The sequence below is a fragment of the Bison bison genome, unplaced genomic scaffold (assembly GCF_000754665.1).
Source record: "Bison bison bison isolate TAMUID 2011002044 unplaced genomic scaffold, Bison_UMD1.0 scf7180017864105, whole genome shotgun sequence".
Lineage (NCBI taxonomy): Eukaryota > Metazoa > Chordata > Mammalia > Artiodactyla > Bovidae > Bison > Bison bison.
Genome location: NW_011494677.1, coordinates 7,406,040 through 7,415,717, shown reverse-complemented (window position 1 = coordinate 7,415,717; position 9,678 = coordinate 7,406,040). Strand labels below are relative to the sequence as shown.

Sequence of the window (9,678 nt, the reverse complement as noted above, 5' to 3'; positions counted from 1 at the left end):
AAGAAGATGCTTTTGAACTGTGGTGTTGGAGAAGACTCTTGAGAGTCCCTTGGACTGCAAGGAGATCCAACCAGTCCATTCTAAAGGAGATCAGCGCTGGGTGTTCTTTGGAAGGAATGATGCTAAAGCTGAAACTCCAGTACTCTGGCCACCTCATGAGAAGAGTTGACTCACTGGAAAAGACTCTGATGCTAGGAGGGATTGGGAGCAGGAGGAAAAGGGGACGACAGAGGATGAGATGGCTGGATGGCATCACCGACTCGATGGAAGTGAGTTTGAGTGAACTCCGGGAGATGGTGATGGACGGGGGGCTTGGCGTGCTGTGATTCATGGGGTCGCAAAGAGTCTGACACAACTGAGCAACTGAACTGAACTGAAATGGTAGTAGCTACACATCACTAATCCATACATTAGTATGGGTCCATGCTACATATTCTCTAATGGGTTGCCATTCTCTTCTCCAAGGGATGTTCCTGATCCAGAGATCGAACCTGGGTCTCATGAACTGCTGGCATATTCTTTACCAACTGAGCCACTAGGGAAGCCCTCTCTAAGATATGGTATCTTTTCATGGTGAAAACATCCAGCAAAATTTTTGACTAACTTTAAAATCTACATTTTTTTCTTTCACCAAATTAAACATTCAAGAATATAAAAATGTATTTAAAACAGATACCATAGATTCCTTTTTGAAAAAATCATGACCACACACTTTATTTAATTTTTTTTGGCTGCAATATGCGGTTTGTGGGATCTTAGTCTCCCAACCAGGGATCAAACCCAGGTCCATAGCTGTGGAAATGCCAAGTCCTAACCACTGGACCACCAGGGAATTCCCCATTACTACACATTTTAAAACTCAGTATATAAACAGAAAATTTTACCCTTTACTGAATTTATTGCCTATGTTTCACCCAATTGCTTTAATTAAGTGTCACTGCCCAAGAGACCTAAATAAAGAAAAGGTGAAAGCAAAAGTCGCTCAGTTGTGTTTGACTCTTTGTGACCCTATGGACTGTACAGTCCTTGGAATTCTCCAAGCCAGAATACTGGAGTGGGTAGCCATTCCCTTCTCCGGGGGATCTTCCCAACCCAGGGATTCAACCCAGGTCTCCCGCATTTCGGGTGGATTCTTTACCAACTGAACCACAAGGGAAGCCCAAACAAAAGGAGAGAATACAAATAATCAAGGGTAAGCGTAATCAGCAAAGTTAAAGTGTTAGTCGCTCAGTCATGTCCGACCGACTCTTTATGACCCCATAGACTATAGTTCGCCAGGCTCCTCCGTCCATGGAATTCTCCAGGCAAGAATAGTGGAGTGGGTTGCCATTCCCTGCTCCAGGGGATCTTCTTAACCCAGGGATCAAACTCAGGTCTCCCACACTGCAGGCAGATTCTTACCATTTCAGCTATCTAGGAAGCCCTTGAGTAGTCATGAAGTATCAAGGCAATAAGGATGAGAGTCTGGTGCGTAAAATGAAATGCTAAATAATCTAGGTAACAGAAATTCCGAGCAATCTGATAGTGACGGTTTATCCTGTAGTGTGAGCTGGCAGTCACATAAGAATATACAAAATGGTATGAAATGTTTAGTAATACTTATATGGATATGTGCATTTTGGAGTTAATGATTAGTAGCATATGTTTACCTACTATAATTACAGTAAGTTAAAATATAATTGTTAAGTCAGTACAACAGTAAGAAGCTGAAGCAAACTTGTAAATTAATATGACTGGCATGTCTAAAAAGTACATATGTATGAGGAAGTAAACATTTCCAATTTTCTTTTAATTTGATCATGAAAGTTGTTTAAGGAAGGATGTTAACATAATGATTTTTGCACAGAGTTGTCCCAGACTTTCTGGAAGGGTAAAAGAGTGGCAAACAAACCCCTGGAACAAGAAAATACTGGTATGGAGACAGTGAAATTACAGAGCAACATCAACCACAGGTTTTTACAAAGATGGTAGGGATCTGGTAAGCCTTTCCACAAATTCATGGGAGACAGTCTATTAAGAGAAAAACTATTAACAAAAGTGTCTTCAAGACTTTTTTTCTCTACTACAAGCTATCTAGTATAGAAACTCTGACTTGAATCTGCAGAGAATGTATGCATTTGATTTGAATGGGTATGGCTAAAACACCTAACTAAGGTCTCTATTAAACTTAATTCTTGAGATTCCCCGAAGGTCCAAGGTTAGGACTCAGGTCTCACTGCTGAGGGCCTGAGTTCAACTCCTGGTTGGGGAACTGAGAGCCTACATACAAACAAAAAACAAACAAGCAAACAAAAAACAACCAATAACAATGAACTTAAGAATTCTGTATTCACTGAGCTCTTTTGAGATTTTTTCTTTAGAACAATTGAGCAAGAAAAAAATATCTTATAAAAGATTTGGGGGAAAAAGGCTCAGTTTCACCTCATTTTAATCTATTTCAGGAGATGCTATAATACTAGAAAATTGTGTTTAGCTGTGGGAAAAAATCCAAATGAAAGAAATGTCAACTTTCCCATTCTTTGGGAAGTTGTATTAGAGAACAGAAAACAGAGAAATAAATATGGACTCCAGAATATAAACAACCAACACATGTTTGGGTATAAAATTACACTGGAAAATTAGTAAGTGTGTTATGAATTTGTCACATTAACACATTAAGTGGAGCACAGGGAGCTGGGTTCAACAACAGATCACAAGAGGAAATGAAAGAAAGAAGTTAGTTCATTCTTCACAAGTCCTAGAGGAAGTACTTGACAAGCCTTAAGGAACCACAAGGGGAGGTCAAGGCAGAGAGCAGACAGAGACAAGACCTGAGGCACAAGCCTTTCTTAGTGTCTGTGTGAAGCGCGGAGAGCTGACTCATTGGAGAAGACCCTGATGCTGGCAAAGACTGAGGACAGGAGGAGAAGGGGACGACAGAGGATGAGATGGCTGGATGGCATCACCAACTCAATGGAATAGGTTTGGGTGGACTCCAGGAGTTGGTGATGGACAGGGAGGCCTGGCGTGCTGCGGTTCATGGGGTCAGAGAGAGTTGGACACGACTGAGCGACTGAACTGAACTGAACTGAAGTGCTTTGGGCTTCCTGGGTTAAGCCTATACTGATAAACTGAAACCAAATGACCAGGGTTTTGGTAAGCCACATGGGCACAGAAGGGCAAGGCAGTGGGAGGGAGAGGGCACAGCTGACTAGCAGTCCTGTCAGAAACCCGCATGTTCCTGAGTGTCACTATGCAGGGTATGCACTTGCTTGAGGGGGCGAGTGTCAGTTTAAGGTCACTGCAGGCTGCTGGGCCAAACCAAAGGGATGCCAACGAGAAATACCATGGAGTAGTGTAGCTAAACTCTCAACCAAGCTTGAGATGAAAAGTAGAGAAATGATCAGAGTGGCAAGATTTGGGTAAAGAATCTATTTCAGTCAATTAAGTTCAATTATCTAAGCAGATGAGTTTTAAAATAGTTTTTAAAGAAGTCTGAAAAAAAGAAAGTCTTGTGTTGAGACAAAAGATCTTAACAACACCTTTGGGGCAAAAACACTATTCAGTAAGTTTGTTAGCCAAGTACATGTACTTTCCAATTACAGATCACTGGCTACGCAAACACCAGGAACTAATATTCACATGCATGAAATGACCTGTATTTCTAATCTTGGAGAACTAAAGGCAGCAGTTCTCAAATTACAGTCCCGAGACCAGCAGCGTCAGTATCACCTGGAAATTTACAGGCAATGAAAACCTTCTGGCTGGATCCTAGACCTATTAATCAGAAACTCTTGGAGCTGGGCCCAGCAATCCGTGACTCGACAAGTTCTCCAGGTGATTCTGATCTAAGCTAAATTTGAGATCTACTGATAGATAATGCTGAGGAAAGCATCCAATCAGCTACATAAGAACCATTGTTTTCTTTCTTCTTTTTAGTGTTAGCAGTCTCTTAACCGATATCACTATTAGGTGAAAGAAATGCTCTTAACTGGGAACCTCACTTTCAGACTTAACGCTCCTGCAAAGGATGAATCCAAAAGAAATTTTATACGAATGTGGTTTTGTTTTGGGGGAAGGGAAGGGAGGCAATTATTCATTTAACCAGTATTTAACAAGCAGCTACTTTGTTCCAGGCACTTACCAAGAAGGAAAGACAAGGAAGTAGAGAAGAACTCTGAAATCCACCAACAATTCTATCCTGGGTACTATTCAGTGTATTACTAATAACAGGCTGTCTATTCTGGGAGTACACCTAGACAGTAATACCCACATGAGTAATAAGGTATATAGATTGAAAGCAATGGACTAGCAAAGCAAAAAAAACCTTGGTTTATCCCAGATGATCTAGAATCAGTGATTCTCAAACTTTTAACATTTATCAGAATCACCTAGAGGGCTTATTAAAACGGATTCCTAGGTCCCATCTCTGGAGTTTCCAACCTCAGTATTCTGAGGCCCCCAATTTTTTACTTCTAATAAATACCCAGGTGATGCTGATGGCCCAGGAACCACATTTTGAGAACCCCCAATCTAGATGATCAGGCACAAAAAAATGTGGGCATTCCACGTAGGAAAAGTCTAGGGATTACCAGTACATTCCTCAAGACTTATTTCAATTATATTTATTGCTCAGATTTAGTCTGTTGCCCTCAGGGCAAAGATAATAGGCAAGAAAGAGATTACCTTTTAAGCAATTTTATCATGATAAACTGTGATCAGCTGTCTATGTTGGATCAATAAATCTCCAATATGAGGGATTTCCTAAAGTAGAAGCAAAAACTGGTCCTCAAATATTTCCATAATTGTGATGCAGAAATCCAAATCTTGTTTTAATATTCTGTATTATACGGATGGACTTCTCTAAAAATTTGAGGCAGGCTCTCCCTTCGGGCCCAAGGAAAATCCTGTATCTACCTAATTATATGCAGTCAAATGAGAGTAAAGTTAGAAGTAATTTACATGCTTTAAAGACTATCCCAAGAGCCTGGGCTATGGGGAAAGAGCACTTCCAGTTCAGCTGCTTTTCAACAGGAGAATAATTAAAGTTAAGTAGTCCCCAAGGCTTAGGAGTCCCCTGGTTCCTTTCCCTTTAGAGTCTAGAAGCTTTGAGAAAAATAGATCAAGTTCCACAAAGAGGTCAAAGTCATTCTGGCTACAAAGGTGAGAAAACAGACCGACTTTCACTAACTCAATCCTCCAGTCCTTAGTCCTTCCTTCAATCTTCTCAAATGCCAAATTCTGACTGGCTCGACCCAAACAGAATCATTCGACTAGGGAGTAAATTAGCAAATGTTAACTTGAAACCTACTGCATAACAAGGAAAATAACCTGGATTACCTAACTGGATTATTTACCCTTATCCTCCATATCAACCTTGTTTTATAATATTTATAGATAAATACAACTTGGGAGTAACTGTTACTATTAGTGACTCCAAGTATTAAATATAAAAATGCCTTCCTCTAAGATACTGAAACACACTGTATTGTAAACACAGTGAAAAGTCAATGACAACAGCTAGAAAGTTGCCACCTTGCCTGCTTAAAGTTACTTCTTGTCCCCTCTATGCAGAAACAAGAAGAGAGATGAGTGCTTAGTCGAAGTCCTAGAAAGTAGATGTTTTGCTGAAAAGTGTAAAATATGTAAGTTGTGTTACCAGACTGTGGAAGATGAGTGCCTGGAAATTATTTGTAAGAGGAGTCAGGGAATTGTTGAAAAGCACAGGGATTAAAATTAGTAGGTAATCTATTGTGGCTATGAGACTTTTTAAAAGACGTTAGGGAAATACGAAGTAATAATCAGATGACTAATGATAATGACATACAATTTCCAAGAGGCTAAAAAAAAAAAAAAACACCTTGGAAGAGAAATAACAATAAAAGCATCCTATAATCCTGGTAGAAAGATTATTAGTTACTTTCTCTAACAACAAAATAATCTCTAAAATTGGTCAGCTCCAAAATCCACACAATTCTTTTTGTTTAATATTCATTTATTTGGCTGCATCGGAGCTCAGCTGTGGCACGTGGGCTTAGTTGCCCTGGTGACACGTGGGATCTCAGTTCCCTGACCAGGGATTGAACCCGACTATCCTGCATTGGAAGGCAGAGTCTTAACCACTGGACCACCTGGGAAGATCCCCACACAATTCATTTTTATTTATGTAGAAAAGATACCTAGATATGAGGCATCCCTTGGTAAGTATCTAACTAGAACTGAACCAATGCTGAATCAACTTTTCTTCCTGCACTGGCCTGTTTTCTAGTTAAAAACCAAGAGATTCTTCAGACTGCCCTCTAAGATCAATGAACTGTGCACTGAATCATTCTTGCTATTCAAGATGTTCCTCTTGTTTAAGAATAGTAAGCTATCTTTCTTTATTGGTCCAAAGAATTCAACAGTAATTTAATTTGCTACATATCTTGGTATGGAAAATACAGCCACCAATCATATTCACCTAATATGGTCCACTGAATGTAAACGTAAAACATCAGGTAAAAAAATTTTTTTTAATAGTTAATACTAAACTATGTATATTTGTAGTGGAGTCATGTCCAGAAAACACTAATACACAATTATAACTTCTAAATGAATTTATTTAATTATCCATCGTTCTCATGAAAGAGGCAAACCATTCATTTAAAAATTAATCTTTTTCCCATGTTTAAATTTGAGAACCAGCAATTATCCAATATTCTTTCACCTTAGCAACAAACTAATAAAATGTGCACCCTTACTAACATCAGAACAGATTTTAATATAAAAAGAACAAACAAGTAGTTACCAGTGAGGAGAGGGGAGACAGACATAGACACAGACAAACTAGAAACTTAAAAGGCTTCAAAGAAACCTGTAGGCAAACCTCGCATATTATCCAGTTCCCAGAAAAAAGGAACTAGAATGCAAGTCGTAGCACCTCAGGCAGAGAAGTGAAGTGAACTTGGATCAGCTTTCCTGACTTCTGTGATGTTATCCTTTTGCTAGACTTTCAGTCCCACTTTTGGATAGTCCATAAATACCACAGTGACCAAAACAGAATCATGTGCTATTAGCTTTTCTTCAGACTCAGCAAAGTTGTAGCAAATAATTCTTTAAAAAAATTAGCATAAATAGTTCCTACAGATTGTTTTAAAGAGATTATTATTTAACTTATGCCCTAGATCAGCAATAAATATATTTTTAGCATCAGTTTCGTAAAGCCAGATCACCTGGTTCAAAATCCTGTTCTGCCTCTTCCTAACTGCGCAACTTTGGACCACTTAACCTAAAGCTCTCTGTGCCTGAGCTTCTTCATATATAAAAATAGGAAAATTAGTATCTATTCAGGGGCTGCCCTGGTGACTCAGTGGTAAAGAATCTGTTTGCCAATACAGGAGACACAGGTTTCATCTCTGATCAGGGAAGATCCCACGGGCCATGGAGCGACTAAGCCCATGTGCTAGGGTTACTGTGCTTCAGAGCCCGGGGGCCCGAACTACTTACTGAGCCCTCAGACCTAGAGTCAGTGCTACACAGGAGAAGCCACTCCAACGAGAAGCCCACACGCCGCAACTGGAGAGTAGCCTCCACCAGCCCCAGCTGGAGGGAAAAAAGCCCATGTGGCAACACAGACCCAGCACAGACAAAAATATGTAAATAAAAATTACTAAAAAATACTCAGTAAGTTAATCCAGTTAATCAACACTCTCCTATTGTACTGGTTAACTGAATTAACATATGCAACACAGAAAAATGATTGCTTTATAGTAAAGTGCTCTATGCTGCTGCTAAGTCACTTCAGTCATGTCCGACTCTGTGTGACCCCATAGACGGCAGCCCACCAGGCTTCCCTATCCCTGGGATTCTCCAAGCAAGAACACTGGAGTGGGTGACCATTTCCTTCTCCAATGCATGAAAGTGAAAAGTGAAAGTGAAGTCGCTCAGTCGTGTCCGACCCTCAGCGACCCCATGGACTGCAGCCCACCAGGCTCCTCCGTCCATGGGATTTTCCAGGCAGGAGTACTGGAGTGGGGTCCCATTGCCTTCTCCGAAAGTGCTCTGTAAGTGCTGGCTATTACCGGTGTATATTTAAATCACATAAAGAAGTTTAATTTTTTAATCCTTACAGTTTAATATTAAACATCTAACATTCCTCCATCCTTTTTCATCTAGTTACATTATTTATCAACCTGTGAAGCCCTATGCTCTTTTTAGCCTTAAGAAAGAACAAGAATTTTTAGGAGCTAAATGCCTCAGATAGATAGGCACAAAGTATTTGAAGAAACTAAAATACTTAGTTTAATTGACTGGATGGGGCTTGAAAGATGCCTGCAAACACAAAATTTGGGTCTTCTAGAAACAGAGAGATGGATTTGTGGAATGTTTAAAATGTGTTAATTGAAGTTACTTCCTATTCCCTGGCAAAATATGATACCATACAAACACACCCCACAGAATCTAAGGGATGTATAAACTTTAAATAAGATTGTCATTTCAAGGTCAAAAGGGCTTACAGACTTCCCTGACCACCACTACAATATGTAATTCTACTAACAAAGAATCTGACTTTACAAAAGCTTTGTCCCTTTTGGACTTGTTCAATTATTAATGGCACAAGGAGTGGTAATGTTTTCATCTATATTAGCAAGTGTTTGTTCGTATCTTCCTTTACGAATGATCATTCATTTTTTGCTCATAGTTTCTGTTAAGATCAAGCATTAAAATGCTTATGTGAGCTTTAAAGATCTCTCTAAACAAGGCTTTACTTGTAAGTCAGAGTACAGAACACCCTTATCAAAACAAGAGGCCACAGAAGGTGCAATAAATGTGGATTAATGGGAAAAACAAAGGATTGGCGGTCAAAAGCCTAGGCTTGAGGTTCCTGCTCTGCTACTAACTAGCTATTTCAGTTTATAAAACTGAAAATGTGTTCTGAAAATACCCTCTCTCAAGTTCACTGCTAAATTTATTTTGGGAGGAGGGAGTCTCACACTCTTTAGAAAGTCTATTAAGCTATATATCTTCTCCACCAAAAAATGAACACAATTCACTCTTTTTTTGGCAAAGAATTAGGAACTTCTGTACTCAATGAAGTCCGTGTATCCCAAGTTTAAAACTTTTATTTATTTATTTATTTTAATTTTATTTTTAAACTTTACATAATTGTATTAGTTTTGCCAAATATAAAAATGAATCCGCCACAGGTATACATGTGTTCCCCATCCTAAACCCTCCTCCCTCCTCCCTCCCCATACCATCCCTCTGGGTCATCCCAGTGCACTAGCCCCAAGCATCCAGTATCTGAAGTCCGTGTATCCCAAGTTTAAAACTTTTAAATGAGACAATTACAATGGTACCTGCTGATTTAATATAAAAAATGCCACTTACCCATTTTCATTACCCCCACACTTCGCAGTTTTGCTGTTCAACCTGTAAATATACCAGCACTAATAAGCTTATGCTTAAAAAACTGTAAAGGAAGTGCCACTTCATCCTCATCAGCAAAAGGAAAGTGTTTCCCCCACTTGAGGAGTACGTGCTCACCTGGGAGGTTTGCGATTTCTATCTGGAAGCTAGACCCTCAAACCAGTGATTTTCTCTATTATATTCAAAGTGTGTTAGTCACTCAGCCAAGTCTGACTCTTTGCGACCACATGGACTTGCCCACATAGGCGGCCAGGCTCCTCCGTCTGTGGGATTCTCCAGGCAAGAATACTG

General features: G+C 39.6%; 1 protein-coding gene across 1 annotated transcript in view; it reads right to left on the bottom strand.

Moving 5' to 3' along the window:
- The window catches only part of TEX15 (testis expressed 15), a 79,703-nt gene extending 70,318 nt beyond the window's left edge, over window positions 1–9,385 (bottom strand). The window contains exon 1 of the mRNA XM_010838807.1: window positions 9,349–9,385. The gene's annotated coding sequence lies outside the window, so the exon portion shown is untranslated. The remainder of the gene's footprint in view (window positions 1–9,348) is intronic.
- Window positions 9,386–9,678: the final 293 nt, after the last annotated feature.